This window comes from Diabrotica undecimpunctata, chromosome 9 (assembly GCF_040954645.1).
Source record: "Diabrotica undecimpunctata isolate CICGRU chromosome 9, icDiaUnde3, whole genome shotgun sequence".
NCBI lineage: Eukaryota > Metazoa > Arthropoda > Insecta > Coleoptera > Chrysomelidae > Diabrotica > Diabrotica undecimpunctata.
Window position 1 is genome coordinate 133,548,871 of NC_092811.1, and position 14,251 is coordinate 133,563,121.

At 32.7% G+C, this 14,251-nt stretch overlaps 1 protein-coding gene across 9 annotated transcripts in view; it reads right to left on the reverse strand.

The window, feature by feature from the left end:
• The window catches only part of kek3 (leucine-rich repeat, immunoglobulin-like domain-containing kekkon 3 protein), a 680,415-nt gene that overhangs the window by 266,422 nt on the left and 399,742 nt on the right, over window positions 1-14,251 (reverse strand). For 7 of the 9 annotated variants that reach the window (XM_072545350.1, XM_072545349.1, XM_072545355.1 and 4 more), the window contains one exon: window positions 12,918-13,008. The exons of the other annotated variants lie outside the window; for them this stretch is intronic. The gene's annotated coding sequence lies outside the window, so the exon portion shown is untranslated. The remainder of the gene's footprint in view (window positions 1-12,917; window positions 13,009-14,251) is intronic. 9 annotated transcript variants of the gene reach the window in all.

A 14,251-nucleotide genomic window follows, 5' to 3' on the forward strand; every position in this document is an offset into this window, starting at 1 on the left:
CATAGAACAAATCGACCTATACGATAAACAACTTATTGCAAATAATTCTAGAAGTCGTTTAAGTCGCTGGAAATCGATAAACAAGGAAAAAATGGAAAAGTTTTTGGGTATTTACTTATTGACTTACATTACCTTACATTAGAATGCTACTGGAAAAAAGATCCCATTTTTTATCATCCTTTGTTGCACCAGATAGAAATGTCCTACAATCGCTTCCTAACAATTTTACGCTGCTGGTATTTTGTTGACAATACAATTGAAAGAGATACCAATAATCGTTTGTACAAAATCCAACCAGTTATAAACATTGTAATGAGAAATTGCAGAAAGTTTTTTTCGCCAAAAGATTGCGTTGTTGTGTATGAATCCATGGTTTTCTTTCAGGGGCGACTGCTGATCAGTAACCGACTGTACAACTGATAATAAACTGATAAAGCTTAGGGATTTCCAAATAGTTAACCCTCAAGTCTCGATCAGGTACATTTTCCTAGAAATCTGTTATATAAACAAACCATTGATATTTTATTATTGACCCAAAATTTTATTATAGAATGGTTTAGTAATAGAATAATATCATGGGTAGTACCATGAAATTTTAAAAAAGGCACAAATAAGCGGAATTTACGAAAAAAGGCAAAAAGTGCAAAAAACAATTATAATAGGCAAAATAGGCAAATAAGGCATTTTGCCTATAATCCGAGCTTTAATAATCAGTTCATACCTATCAGTCAAAATAATTTTATTATAATCAGTTACTTAGGTAATTAGCATGTGATTAAATTAAGACATTTATTTTTTTATTAAACAGTTATTACTAACAGGCGTTTTAAAGGTCCTTAAAAGTTTAATTCAATTACCATTAAAAAAATGATAACTGGTTAGTCTAATGATTCGGATAGCCGCTTTCCTGGCGCTTTCCGCACTCTGGAAAAAACAATGGCAAGTAAATCCAAAAGAATTGCACAACGTTTGCATTCAACGTTCCTCCGGCTTTTATTTTGATTATTTCATTCTGTATGTAGGAGAAGCCAGCGTAAAATTACGAGTAATTAAGTTTATGGTTTTGATAATAACATGGCAAATAAAAGGCGGAAACTTGTTGAGGTGGAATAGGGAACCTTATTGTTGGAATGTAGTGGAATCTTTGTTGGAGGAACGAATGTAATAAGGGAAAAGCTGTCATTTTCAGTGCACTTTAATATTATACTTCTGAAAGTTTTATTTCTTAATAAGGTTGTGAGTTACTCTCGACTGGAATGTTCGTGTCTTGGAAAGATTTTTTTACATGAAACCCTGCAAACTATTGTTTTCTGTATAATGTTATACACAATTTTAATTGAGTTTAAGTTTCTCTGCAATGGTAGCCTAATTAAATATTTTTTGCTCAGTAGTTGCCAAACAATCGCTTTTTCACATTAGAACTTGCCTCTGAGATTATTTGCAGTAAAATTTTTTATGTAAATAACATTTTTCTTCAGGCTTAATTCAGGTAAAATAGAAAATATTATCACTGTTCCAAAAACAACAACTGATCTTTTATAAATGACATCACTAACTTAAAAATCGATGGAAAAATTTTTCTTTTTGCTGATGATACCAGTATTTCTGAAAGAACTATAATATTGCAACGCTTCATGCAATTATAACTTCTGATCTACTTAAAATAAAAACCTGGTCCGACTCTAATTTACTCTCTTTTAACGTGGATAAGACAGTAGCATTATCCTATAAAGGAGCTCCTCAACCCTTGCTTCTTAATAACAGTCAGATCAGTATAATTGATTCTGTAAAATCAATCTCGGTATTTTTATAGACAGCAACCTTAAAAGGTCCCTTCATGTCGATTTGTTAAGTAAGAAACTAGCCTCAGCCTGCTACGCAATAAGATCTGTTTCGAAGGAAATAACATACTTTGCTTTGTTCGAGTATCATTTTCGATATGGCCTTCCTTTTTGGGGTTCTAGTACAGCTGCCCAATCTGATGTTATTTTTAAATTACAAAAAAGAGCAATACGGTATATTTACCAGTACAATAACACATTGCAAAAGCTACTTCAAAAATCACGGGATTTGAACTCTTCTCTCGTTATTTATTCTAGAAACTGTTTGCTTAATTCGTAAACACCTACATGTTTTTCCAGCAAGACCTAGTCATGACTACTTCACTAGAAATTCAAGCTTTGATGTGTATTTACCGATCCCATCCACTGAGTTAGTAAAGAAATCTATATTATTTGCTCCGTGCGTGACTGACGCGACACCTACCGACATATTTGACTGTTTTGGACCTACCAATTTTCAGGTTAAACATATGACATATGTTTGACATTGTTAAATACAGGCGAAATTGACAATTATTAATAATTAACTTTTTAATTATATTTTTTCAGTTTATGTACAAAATAAATGTAGTATTAAAAACTGGGTTTCTCAAAATTCATCATAATATATCTTTTTAATCCCAAACGGAAAAGAAAGGGAAAAATTTAGTACTGGCAAACCAAGTTTTTCACGTGAAAGAGTATATAATTAAAAGGTATGATATAAAAGCTAAAGTCATCAGGCACTCTGCAGTTAGCTTGAAGCCTTATAAAATATCATTTAAGGTAAATTATTTAAATATTTCCTATTTCAATTGCATAAAAATGAGATTATGTGATATTTACTTTTTCATATTAATAGCACGGATCCATCTTTTTCTTTTCTCTAATTTATATGCAATCTTTGGGAACCTATAAAAACTACACTTACTATTTTTGCTATTATTAGCACAATTAAATACGCAACATGTATTTGCACACATTTTTGATAACATTTATGCGTAAAAAGATTCCATGATTCCAATTTTGTCATAATTCGCCGCTACGCACGCTGGCATCGTTTCAAGGTACCTCTGACCAGGGTCACGCACGGAGCGAATTCAATCATTCATTCAATCGAAATCAAAAAAAAATTATACAACCATTTCCCTTTGCCACTTAAATCTACAACTTCTTTCCTTAAGTTCCGTAGATCGACAAAAGCCTATCGATCTGAAAGACTTTATTATTCATTGAAAGAATTTCTCAACGAATAATTAAGAAAGTACAGTTCGTTTAGGTACAAGTAACAAAGTATTTTTATATATATTTGGGTATCACATGCAGCAGCTTAAACATATTCGTAAACTAGTTCGTAAGATTTTATTATGCAATTTGCAATATAGTGAAATTTTGCAATGGATTGTATATTTTATGTTTTATTCTGTGATATTGATGATTTATTTAATTTTAGTAAATTTTAATGGTTATTGTTATTATTACTTTTTTTGTTCAACTTAATATATAAGCTTTGTTTATAAAATTGTACTATTTTCAGTGACAATAAAGCATATTACTAGTCAACTAATATTATGTTATTATTTAGTAGGAGGATAAATTTAGCAGATAAACAACAGAGTTTTCGTAGTGGAAGATCGTGTACAGATGCAATATTCGTTATAAAGCAAATTACCGAGAAATCACTAGAGTATAATAGACCAGCATTTCTGTGTCTGATTCTAAAGAAAGCGTCTGATAGAGTAAGACTCAAAGATGTAAACCATCTTCTGTATAATAAAGAAGTTCATGCTCTTTAATTTAATCATGGATGAAATCATCAAAAGCGTTAACAAAGGAACACGATACAGAATTGAAAACAAACAAATAAAAATACTTTGTTACGTAGACGATGCAATATTGATAGCCCAAGATAAAGATTGCATATCAATTGCAAATATATCAATAGCATAGACGAAGAATGCAAAGACTGGTCCATAGATTTAACATAAGAGCAAAAGAATATAATATGACAATCTCATCTCAGAAAACTAAAACAGTAGTAGTCAGCAAAGAACCAAACAGTAAAATAGAAATTGATGGCATCAGTATTGAACAAGTAATAGAAATAAAATACCTGGGAATTGCACTGTCCAGCTATAGAGACCTGGACAAGGAAGTGAAAGATCAATTACAAAAGCAAATAGACTGGCAGGATGTCTTAATAACACTATATGGCGAAATAGACACATTAACACTGAAATGAAGTCAAGAATTTATAAAGCCAGTGTAAGACCAATATTGACCTCAGAAACAAGACCTGACACAGCCACAGAGCAAAGCCTAAAAAAAACGCCAGAAATAAGAGTACTGAGAAGAACTACAGAAAATACGCTGAGAGATCTAAAAAAAAAGTGAAGACATTAGAAGAACATGTAACGTACAGTGTATAAATGAATGGACACAAAATAGAAAAAAAAACAAAGAATGGAATAACCGCATAAGCAGAATGGAGGAGACCCGTGTCATCAAAATAGCAAGAGATAAGTAACCAATCGGCAGAAGAAGTATTTTTGTCGGTATATTTTGTACAATTATGGAGTACCATCTTTTTTATGTGAAATATGATAGCATTTGCTAATATTCAAATCTAACAAATTTCTTTGACACCGTTGAAAAAGGCTGTTAAGATGAATCTATAAGAGCCTAGTATTAAGTTAACAAACATATTAAAGAGTAAAACAAAGAAAGAACTGGAATATAAAGTAATCGTTTAACTTGCATGGTATGGAACAGGAATGATAACACAGCCCAAAAAAAATTGGTGTTTGAGAAATAACGAATTTTAAATAATTTTGATGCCCTGATTTCAAAAACTCTTCTTTTTTTTTCATACTACGATGCACATAGACATTTAAACGATACGATAAACGTAAGTGATCCCGAGCGTGACTCATTAAATTTTTTATTTGCTGGACTATAATTTATGTAGATCTAATCTAATAACACAACTGAAGAGTTTCAAAATAAATTTGATGTAAAACCAAAACGCCAGGGTATGATTTGATGACAAGGTTCAAGCACATTATATTTTAAATTTTTGAAAGATGTTTATTCAATATTTTTAAGTATATTCTTTGCTTATTTTGGTAATATAGAATTAGCTAGTTAATTAATTAAAACAGTAAAAAATTAAATGTGTATGGTTGTAAATATAAAGTCAGTAAATTAGCATGAATTATTATTAACACAAAAGAGAAACCACTTACCTTTTAAATCTTTTAAAAAAGAGCAACGAAGAAGAAGAGGCGTCAATTATTGTCATTCTGGCATGAATTAAAGAAATAGTGTCTGCGATGACGAGGGCGGTAATGAATTTTATGTACGCATCGTGAGTTCTGACTAAATTCTAAGCCGAAGCTGTGTGCGTCGCGAATTGTGGCTGAGCTCTACCTTTCTCTGTGACGAGTCTGTGTAAACCGTTTTAAAAATCGGATCGCACACCGTTTGAGACGTAATTCTCAAGTCAAATCTATAAAAAATTTATTATCTCATATATGCGTGATTCTCAACAAAGCTCCAGTTTTAACGTGGGAAATTTAAGGAAGATAATAAGTTTTTTATATAACATATGTACGGTATTTTTATGCTGCTATCGACATTCACATGGCGATGCAGCCTCTGCTCGTGACTTGCTGCTGTTCTCTTGATTACTTCGGTCACAGTTTCCATACCCAGGTCCTGGTGGAGGTTGCTGTTAACGAAAGACCAAGAAGCATAAAAAATGTTCATCAGTACTTTGTTTTGAAATATCTGGATAATATGTAGATTACTAGCTTTGGCACAGCCACAGAGTTGGCACCCATATAATCATAGTGGCCTCAGTACTTGCTTCTTCTTCTTCTCATTGCGCCGTCTCCTTTCGAAGGTTGGCGATCCAAATAGCAATTGTAGTTTTGGAAACTGTTGCGCGAAAGATCTCTGCGGATGAGCGGTCGAACCATCTCCTCAGGTCTTTTAGCCACGAGTTCTGGCGTCTTCCTACTTAGCGTACTTGCTTGTAAATAGATAATTTATTATAAATGGATAATGTTAAATTTTTTCCGATCAGCCAATATAATTTCTTATATCTAATATTAAGTTCCCCTCTTTTCTTTTTGACATATACTTTCCAACGCATTCTCGGGTCTAGGGTAATGCCCAAGTATTTTGCTGATATTGCATAAGGAACTTGGATATCATTTATTCTAACTGCAAAATTTTCGATTTTTTTATTTGTAAAGTTAAATGTGTGCAGATTTAGTCTCATTTAATTTTATTTGCCATATTCTGGTCCAGGCATGTATTGTATTTACTGATAGTTGCAACTTATCAGTCGCTTCTTCACTAGTATCTCCTATCGCTAGTATGGCTGCTATATCCGCGAAGGTGGCAATAGTGTTTTGTTCTAGCTCTGTAATGTCACACAATAGGTACAGGATCGGATCTAATACACTCCCTTGTGGCCCTCTAATCGGTGTGCCCTTCTTTATGTTTTACTCTGAAATATATATTCGTAATGTATGATTCTAAGATTTCTAAAAACTGTTTAGGTATGAACGTTCTTAGTTTATAGTTTAAACCCTCATGCCAGACTTTATCAAACGCCTGGGCTAAGTCCAAGAAGAATGTAGAAAAAACTTTCTTTTCTTCTGTTTTTCTACTACATTCGTTATTCTGTGAACTTGATCTATAGTGGAATGTTTATTTTCTAATCTAAATTGATGATTTGGTAAAAGATTTTTTTTTATACCAAAGGTTTTTCAAATAGTTTTGACATCACCGGAAGGAGTGATATTCGTCGATAGGATGTCACTTCATTAGGAAATTTACCTGGTTTGGCAATCATAATGACTTTACCTACTTTCTAGGGTCTGGGAACATAACTCAATCTAAAAACAGCATTTATTAGGTGTGTCAGCTTAAATATGACTTTTCTTGGTAGATTTGTTATTAGTTCTCCTGTTATGAGATCATATACTGGAGCTTTTTTAGGATTTATATCCTTTTATTCCTGTCAACGTTATTCTTTCTTTGGTTTGGAATTGTTCTTTCCATCTCAGTTCTTCACCCTCATTGTTGCTGTGTTTGAACGTGCGTTCTAAATGATCTGCAAATTGTTCTGCTTTCTGTTGGTTACTTGTAGCCCAGTTGTCGTTTTCCAACTTGATAGGAGAAGCATGCATAATTGGTCTCTTCATTCTTTTTGTTGCCTTTCATAACGAATAATCTGTTTTCTGGTCAGCTGTTAAATTACTTTAAAAGAAATTAATTGTTGAATTTTTTATATTCTGTATCTCTCTTTTTAGTTTTTGTGTAGCATTATTTAGACTAGTTTTATGTCGTGGAGCTCTGTATTGCTGCCATTTTATTCTTCAATCTTCAACTTTCTTTTTTCTACTATGAGTTCTCTGATTTCTTCTGGATAGTTGTTTCCTTTTGTTCTAGAGGTTATTGTGAAAGGATTTTCCCAAGCTATCTGTTAGATATTTTTTATAAAACCTTTTATTTCGTCATCAAGTTGCCTCGTGTTTCTCAATGACACAGCAAAATTATCAAGGTTTATTTTGAAGCTCTTCCAGTCAGTTTCTTTGTTAATAAATATTCGATTAAACTCTTTTTTGATCACTGTATCACTCATAGTTAAAATTATCAGTAGGTTGGTCTACCAGTAGATATTACTTCACCATTTTGTTCTTTAACAGCTAACAATGGTTCTTTTCCTTTAGTTGTAGTTAGCTTAGAACCCCACGGGGTATTATTTGCATTAAAGTCGCCACCGATGATGTATCTTTTTCCTAAAGTATTCATAAACTCTTTATATTACCTATTCTCTTTTAATGGAGTGTCTAGGAGGACAATATATTGAACTTATATTTACGGTATGTATTTTCATCTTCACACATACGCTTAGTAAGTAATAAGCAAGATATTAAGTAATTTAAAATAAGCAACTAAATAAGGTCATAATCACTAAATACATTTTTAAACGACCTTGGATAAAAATATTTAGTTAAATGAAAAACCATTAAAAAAGTAATAATAATTATGCTCGTAATAAGAAATATTTCGTAATTGAATAAACCAAAAATTGTTCGTTTAAAGTTCTTTTCTATCCCATTTTTAGCGTTTATATTAAAATTCCGAAACCGTTCCCAACATCAGATTTTTCCATGTTGCAAAAAACAATTTCAAACTCGGAAGTGGTACATAATTATGAGTGAGTGAGCCGTAGCCCCGTATTAGCGAGTGTGTACAACAGGCGTCACTAACACTGCTTGAATATGTAGAAAATGTACTCGGGAAATGTTACATTTTGTGTGTGGTTTTACAGCGGACGTGAAAAATTAAATACATGCGGTAAGGACAAAATTACACTATGAAATGTATTCTTTGCATTTGTGGCAAAGGGGTTTTAGAAGAATGCGGCGTGTCTGGAGCAGAGTTCCTCATTTACTAGTTCCTAACAACTTTATATTAGTAAATTTTAACTTAAAAGGGGACGTCGGCTAACCACAATTTTATTTTAAATATATCACGTCGAATAAAATACAGTAAAACTTTTCAATAGGAGTCAATAAAAATGCCATAAGAATTTAACTGTTTAAAGTGGTAGATACTGTAAAGGAATTTTTATGTGGGAAATATAGAATTAGCTGATTAATTCATTAACCCTTTTTTGCCTTAATCCTTAAATCCTTATAATTTTCTTATAATGCAAAAGTTGGTGTAATTCCTGATGGAACTGAGGCATTCAACGTTTGTCTAACCTAAGAAAATATTTCATCGGGTGTATTCGCTGACAATCTTCGGTAATCGAATTTATTATAACAGTAACTGTTGCGTCGGTGGACGTTTGTTGATGCAAGCACAATTCATCATCATCATCATCATTCAATCTTCGCTTATCCACTGCTGGACATAAATATCCCTCATAATTTTTCATTTATTTCGATCTTGTGCCTCTTGCATCCAATTCTTATGACAACGTTTTAGATCGTCAGTCCAACGTGTTGGTGGACGACCTCTGCTTCGGTAGGCATCATCTTTTGGTCTCCATTCCAGTATCCGCTTTGTCCATCTATTATCTGTCACTCTAGCCACGTGACCTCCCCAGTTCCATTTCAGTGTTGCTACTCTCTCTACTGCATCAGCCACTCCTGATCTTTGTCGTAGCTGGCAAGCACAATTATTTTATCACAATTGTTTATCATTATTGTTTATACTGGTTCTGCGGAATTTTATTTGTGAATCAAACGCAATATACTTAAGAGTAAGCACCAATAAAACATTTATTTTGTTATGATGATAACTACATCTCATATTACTATCCAATGCCTTGAGACTCTCAAGTCCCGTCAGTATTCAAAACATGTTTTTATATTACTTTCTTTTAGAATGGGAAGTAAATGGAAGGATTGTATGAAAAGGCCTTTATCAGAAAAAGAACTAGAAGAACTAGCAATACAAATTTCTGGGGCTCTGATGTCGAAATTAGTGAATATGAAAACAGCGATTCTGATGACGATAATGAAATCATAGATGTTGGTCTATCTGCAGCTGAAGAAAGTAAATTAGTTGAAAATTATGTAGGTAAGATTGAAGAATCAGGACTAGGAGAAGCTGTGGTTGAAGACGAACTAAATGAAAGCGTTGAACCTCTTGAAGCTAACCGGAAATGACATAAGAAAGATGTCATCGAAAATATTCAATGTTACCACTTAGAAGAAGGAGCAGTGAGTCCAGAGTTCGCAGCACAACACCTACAGATGTTTTTGTTAGACTACTCGGAGATATTGTGAAGATGATTATCCATCAAAGTAATTGGTATGCATTGCAGAATAACAAGATACTGAATATAAAGGAAGGTGAATTACTAGCCTTTATCGGACTGAACTTTCTAATGGGGTACCATCAAGTTCCCTCGTGGAAAATGTACAGGAATACTTCACAAGACTTACATGTGCCTCTTGTTTCAAAAACCATGTCAAGGAATTGTTTCGAGATGATATTAGCAAATCTAAATGTCAACGATAACCAGCAAATTTCCAACGACAATAAAGATAAAGTACTTAAAATTTGACCGATGATAGATACTCTAAACAGACAATTTACTACATGTTATCAGTGTCAAGAAAACATAGTGTGGATAAAAGTATGATTATTTTTAAAGGACGAAGTAGCTTGAAACAATTTATTCCGAAAAAGCCGATCAAAAGGGGCTACAAATTATGGTCAATTGCAGAAAAAAATGGTTTTATGTTACAGTTTGATTTATATCAAGGCAAAAACGAAAAATTGCAAATCGAATTTGAGAACTATGGTTTTATTAGAAAGAGTAGTCCTATCATCAACCAAGATGTACTGGAATCAAGGAAGAATTATTTATTTTGATAATTATTGCTGTACAAGCGTAAAATTACTCGAAAGACTAAAACTAGAAAATACATTAGCATGTGGTACAATTCGTAAGAACAGGAAGGACTTGCCTCGAAATTTAAAAGTAAAGGAATTGCAACGCGGAGATTTTGATTATAGCTATTCTAATACTAACATTTAGGTTATTTTGTGTGGATGGATAACAGAGCAGTTAACATTGCAACTAACTTTCATGGATCAGAAGTACAACATGTTTCCAGAAAACAAAGAGATGGTTCGAGTTTAAACTTACCATGCCCCATCGTTGTGAAAGACTACAACAAAAATATGGGCGGCATTGATCTTGCCGACCAACTACGCAGTTCATACTGTGTAGATAGAAAATCACGTAAATGGTGGCATCGTTTATTCTGGGGCATGTTGGACATTATCTTTGTCAATTCATATATTATATACAATGAATTATTCAAAAAATCAGCCAGCTGGAGGCAAGAAGATCGGTTGCAATGGGACTTTTAACATACGCCACTGAAGCAAAGAAGCGAGGCTTCCGAAGTTTGTAGTCAGTACTATCTACACGGATGCCTCTAAATCAGAAGACGGTACAGGATGTGCCTTTTACATCCCCATGGAGAAGGTAGAAAAAATGTTCAAATTAAAAGCAAATATTTCCATATTTAGTGCGGAAGCAATTGCCATATATCAAGCCCTACTTTTTGTTTCTAACAGGGAATCCTCCGTTATTATTGTTTCAGATTCCATGTCAGTTCTCACAGCCATTAACCAACCTTTTTTTCCAACCACATACTCCAATCCCTACATAATATTAATTAAAAAATTAGTTAAACACTTTAAAGAAAATAAAAAAAAATGTGATATTTATATGGGCCAAAGCACACAGTGGAATTAAACATATTAACCATGTGGACCAACTAGCCAAATTAAGTATTTATTCAGTGGATACCACAGAATATCTACCCAGTATTTCTGATTTGGTTGCTTCACGCAAGGCAGTTTTGAAATATAAATGGAGTGATCTATGGTCTGAGTTTTGTTTTACCAACCCAAATAGATACACTTCTTTACACATAACTGTCCCTGTTGCACATTGGCATAGAACTTATAATGTCCCTAGGCGTTATATAACAACAATATCTAGGCTTAAATTTGGACATGCTTGTTTTCCTGCTTATCTTGCAAGAATTTATGTGATCAAGAGTAAAAACTGTGTGGAATGTGGAGTAGAAGGTGACCTAGATCATGTAATTTTTGGTTGTGCCAAATTTAATTTGGAATCCACCTTATTATACAAGAATATAGTTTATATTACCGGTAAATCTCCGTTTAACGTTTAATCTGCCCTAGCAACTCAAAATAGATTAAATTACGATTGCATATTCGATTTTTTGAAAAAATGTAATATTTTTCTTTAGTTAAAAAAAATTGTTTTTACTTTTTACCTTTGTTTTCTCTCCTTTATATGTTTAATCCTATTTACCGTAGCCTAGTTCTCTTGTGTATGTTATATATTATAATATCCTGATGGGCCCCTGGACGGGAAGCGAGTGACCCATGTTAATTGTATATGTTTATGGATATATATGTGTATGTATATATATTTTTTCTCTTCTTTTTGTTAATTGTTGTACTGATTTATCAACGTTAAATTTGTCTATTTTAGTCTATTCGATTGCAAACAATTCATAAACTTTTTACTGCGCCTAATGAGATTAAAAGATAATGTAACTGGCTGTACGGCAAACTGCCGAAGCCATAAAAAAAGTTTGGAGTCATCTTCACCTAACAAAAGGAGGAAGTATAATTACAGCGCGTTGGATGACGTCAGATTGGGAAATTTGGGAAAACACTGGCCTGTTTTTACCACCAATAGGGGAATCTGTGAATATTGCAGCTCACTTGCAATAGAGTCTGGACCTTAATCAAACTGTTCATTTTGTGGTGTCTATTTGTGTTGTAATTCAAATAAAAACTGTTTTGCGATGTACCACCGCCTTCCTACTTCGTGAAGAGTAACCATTTATAAAAAATAATAAAATGTTTGATTTTTAGCATTTTTTTATAGCAATAGAAATCGTTATCTGCTAACAGAATCGGGACTTGTAAGTCCTATCTCTGGGAAATTTTTTTTGAAAAATCTTAATTTGGACAAAAAAGTGTAAAACAAGACAAAAAAGTAGAAAAAAATTAAATTTATATGGGAGTAAATATACGAACAAATTAATTGGCACAACTCATAAATTATTATCAACACAAAATAAGACCGACTACTTACTTTTTAAAAATTGTAAATATTTTGGGTACTAGATAACAAGAGGCGTCGGTCTCGTCGTCTTAGTAGAAAATACAGAAATAGGGTCTGCAATGACGTGGAAGGTACTAAAGATTTCCCTGGTTTCTAAGCTAGAGGTATGAGCGTCACGAGTTATGATTAAGTTATGTAGTCAAGGTTAAAGTTAGAAAATATATATTAGAACTTGATTAAAAAGTCAGTTTTCTTTGTTCAAGCTCAATTTTTACAAAAGAAGGCAAAAAATTACTACTAGCTTTTTTGTGGATAACTGACATTTTTTTTATTTAATTTTATTAATACTAAGTATTCATATTGTAATTTGAGCTCCAAAATATTTGCTTTAGTTCGATATTATTGCCTAATAATAATAATTTTGAAATTTTAAAACTTACCGTGAAGAAGTGTGGTTACTTTTGAAGTGTGTCCAAAACAAGGATTTTATCGTACACAAACCAGAAGACTTAGTCAATTAAATCCATCAGTCTGCAAAAAACAAAAATAAAATAACACTCGCACGAATCTCATACAATTTTGATAACTTATTTTCCCGTTTTTTTATACTCCATAAATTTTTATTACTGCTCACGACAGATATTAAACATTTGGGATATAAAAGTATATTGCCATATTTACGCCTCGAATAAAAATGTAAACAATTTAAAAAATATATTGGACTGTGCGAATTCTCATAGCACTCGACTCAATACGGGCTCTAAAAACCCTGGAGAGCGGAGCAATTTCTTCCAGCATCGAAACAAGTACGTGGAGATTCGATTCTTCGCAAGCGATGACCGCGAAGACGTGTTCACTATTAAACGCGAGCTGGTGGTCAAGCTATCATCAAGAAGTTATTACTTCCTGGAGAGATCTTTTTATTTCTGGACACTTTTCACATAACGATATTTTTGTTACCGAATTTTATATAATGATTTAGTGATTGCTGTTATTATTCCCATCTATATGCCGGTGGAAGTCAAATGCTCATTGTGGCGAGAGAAGAGTTTAGAGAGTTTAGAGATTATTTGCTTAAGTACATAACAAATACAAATTTTGTTTGTAGCAGGTTAAAAGTATATAAATAAGGAATATAAAACGTAACTTAAATATATCACAAACAAGAACATATATTAAACAAAAACTGATTTATGGCAAAGTTACGGTAAGCAGTTCAGTAGATGGTCTGCAATGAGTCATATATTTATATTCTGAGCAGTAAAAATAATGTTTCAGAAGAGATTATTTTATAACTTCTTAAAAAACTATTATAGCTTAGCTGTTTAATACTTTTTAATAAAATATTCTAATAGTTATATTTAAGGCAATTTTTTTCGCTATGATGTAATCTACAGCGATTTGTTAGTAGGTAGTGACAGTTACGCGTATTGTGGACGTGAAAATCAAACTGCTTTAATAAATGGGCATGTTTTCTGTGAATTTCAGTTAGAACTTGAAATATGAACAGAGTAGGTAGCGGCATAATTTAATTAAGAAAGGTCGGCAGTGTTCTAGATAACTAACTCCTGTTAAAATCCTGATACCTTCCTTTTGCATTCTAAAACTTTGAATTGCATTTGTTGAATTGCCCCATATGATTACACCATAGTTTATGTGAGAGTGGAATATAGAAAAATATGTCATTTTTAATGTTTTAAAGTTGACAACCCTTGCTAGTTGACGAATAACAAATAATGAGCTTTTTCTTAAGTTATGAGATCTGAGCGGACCA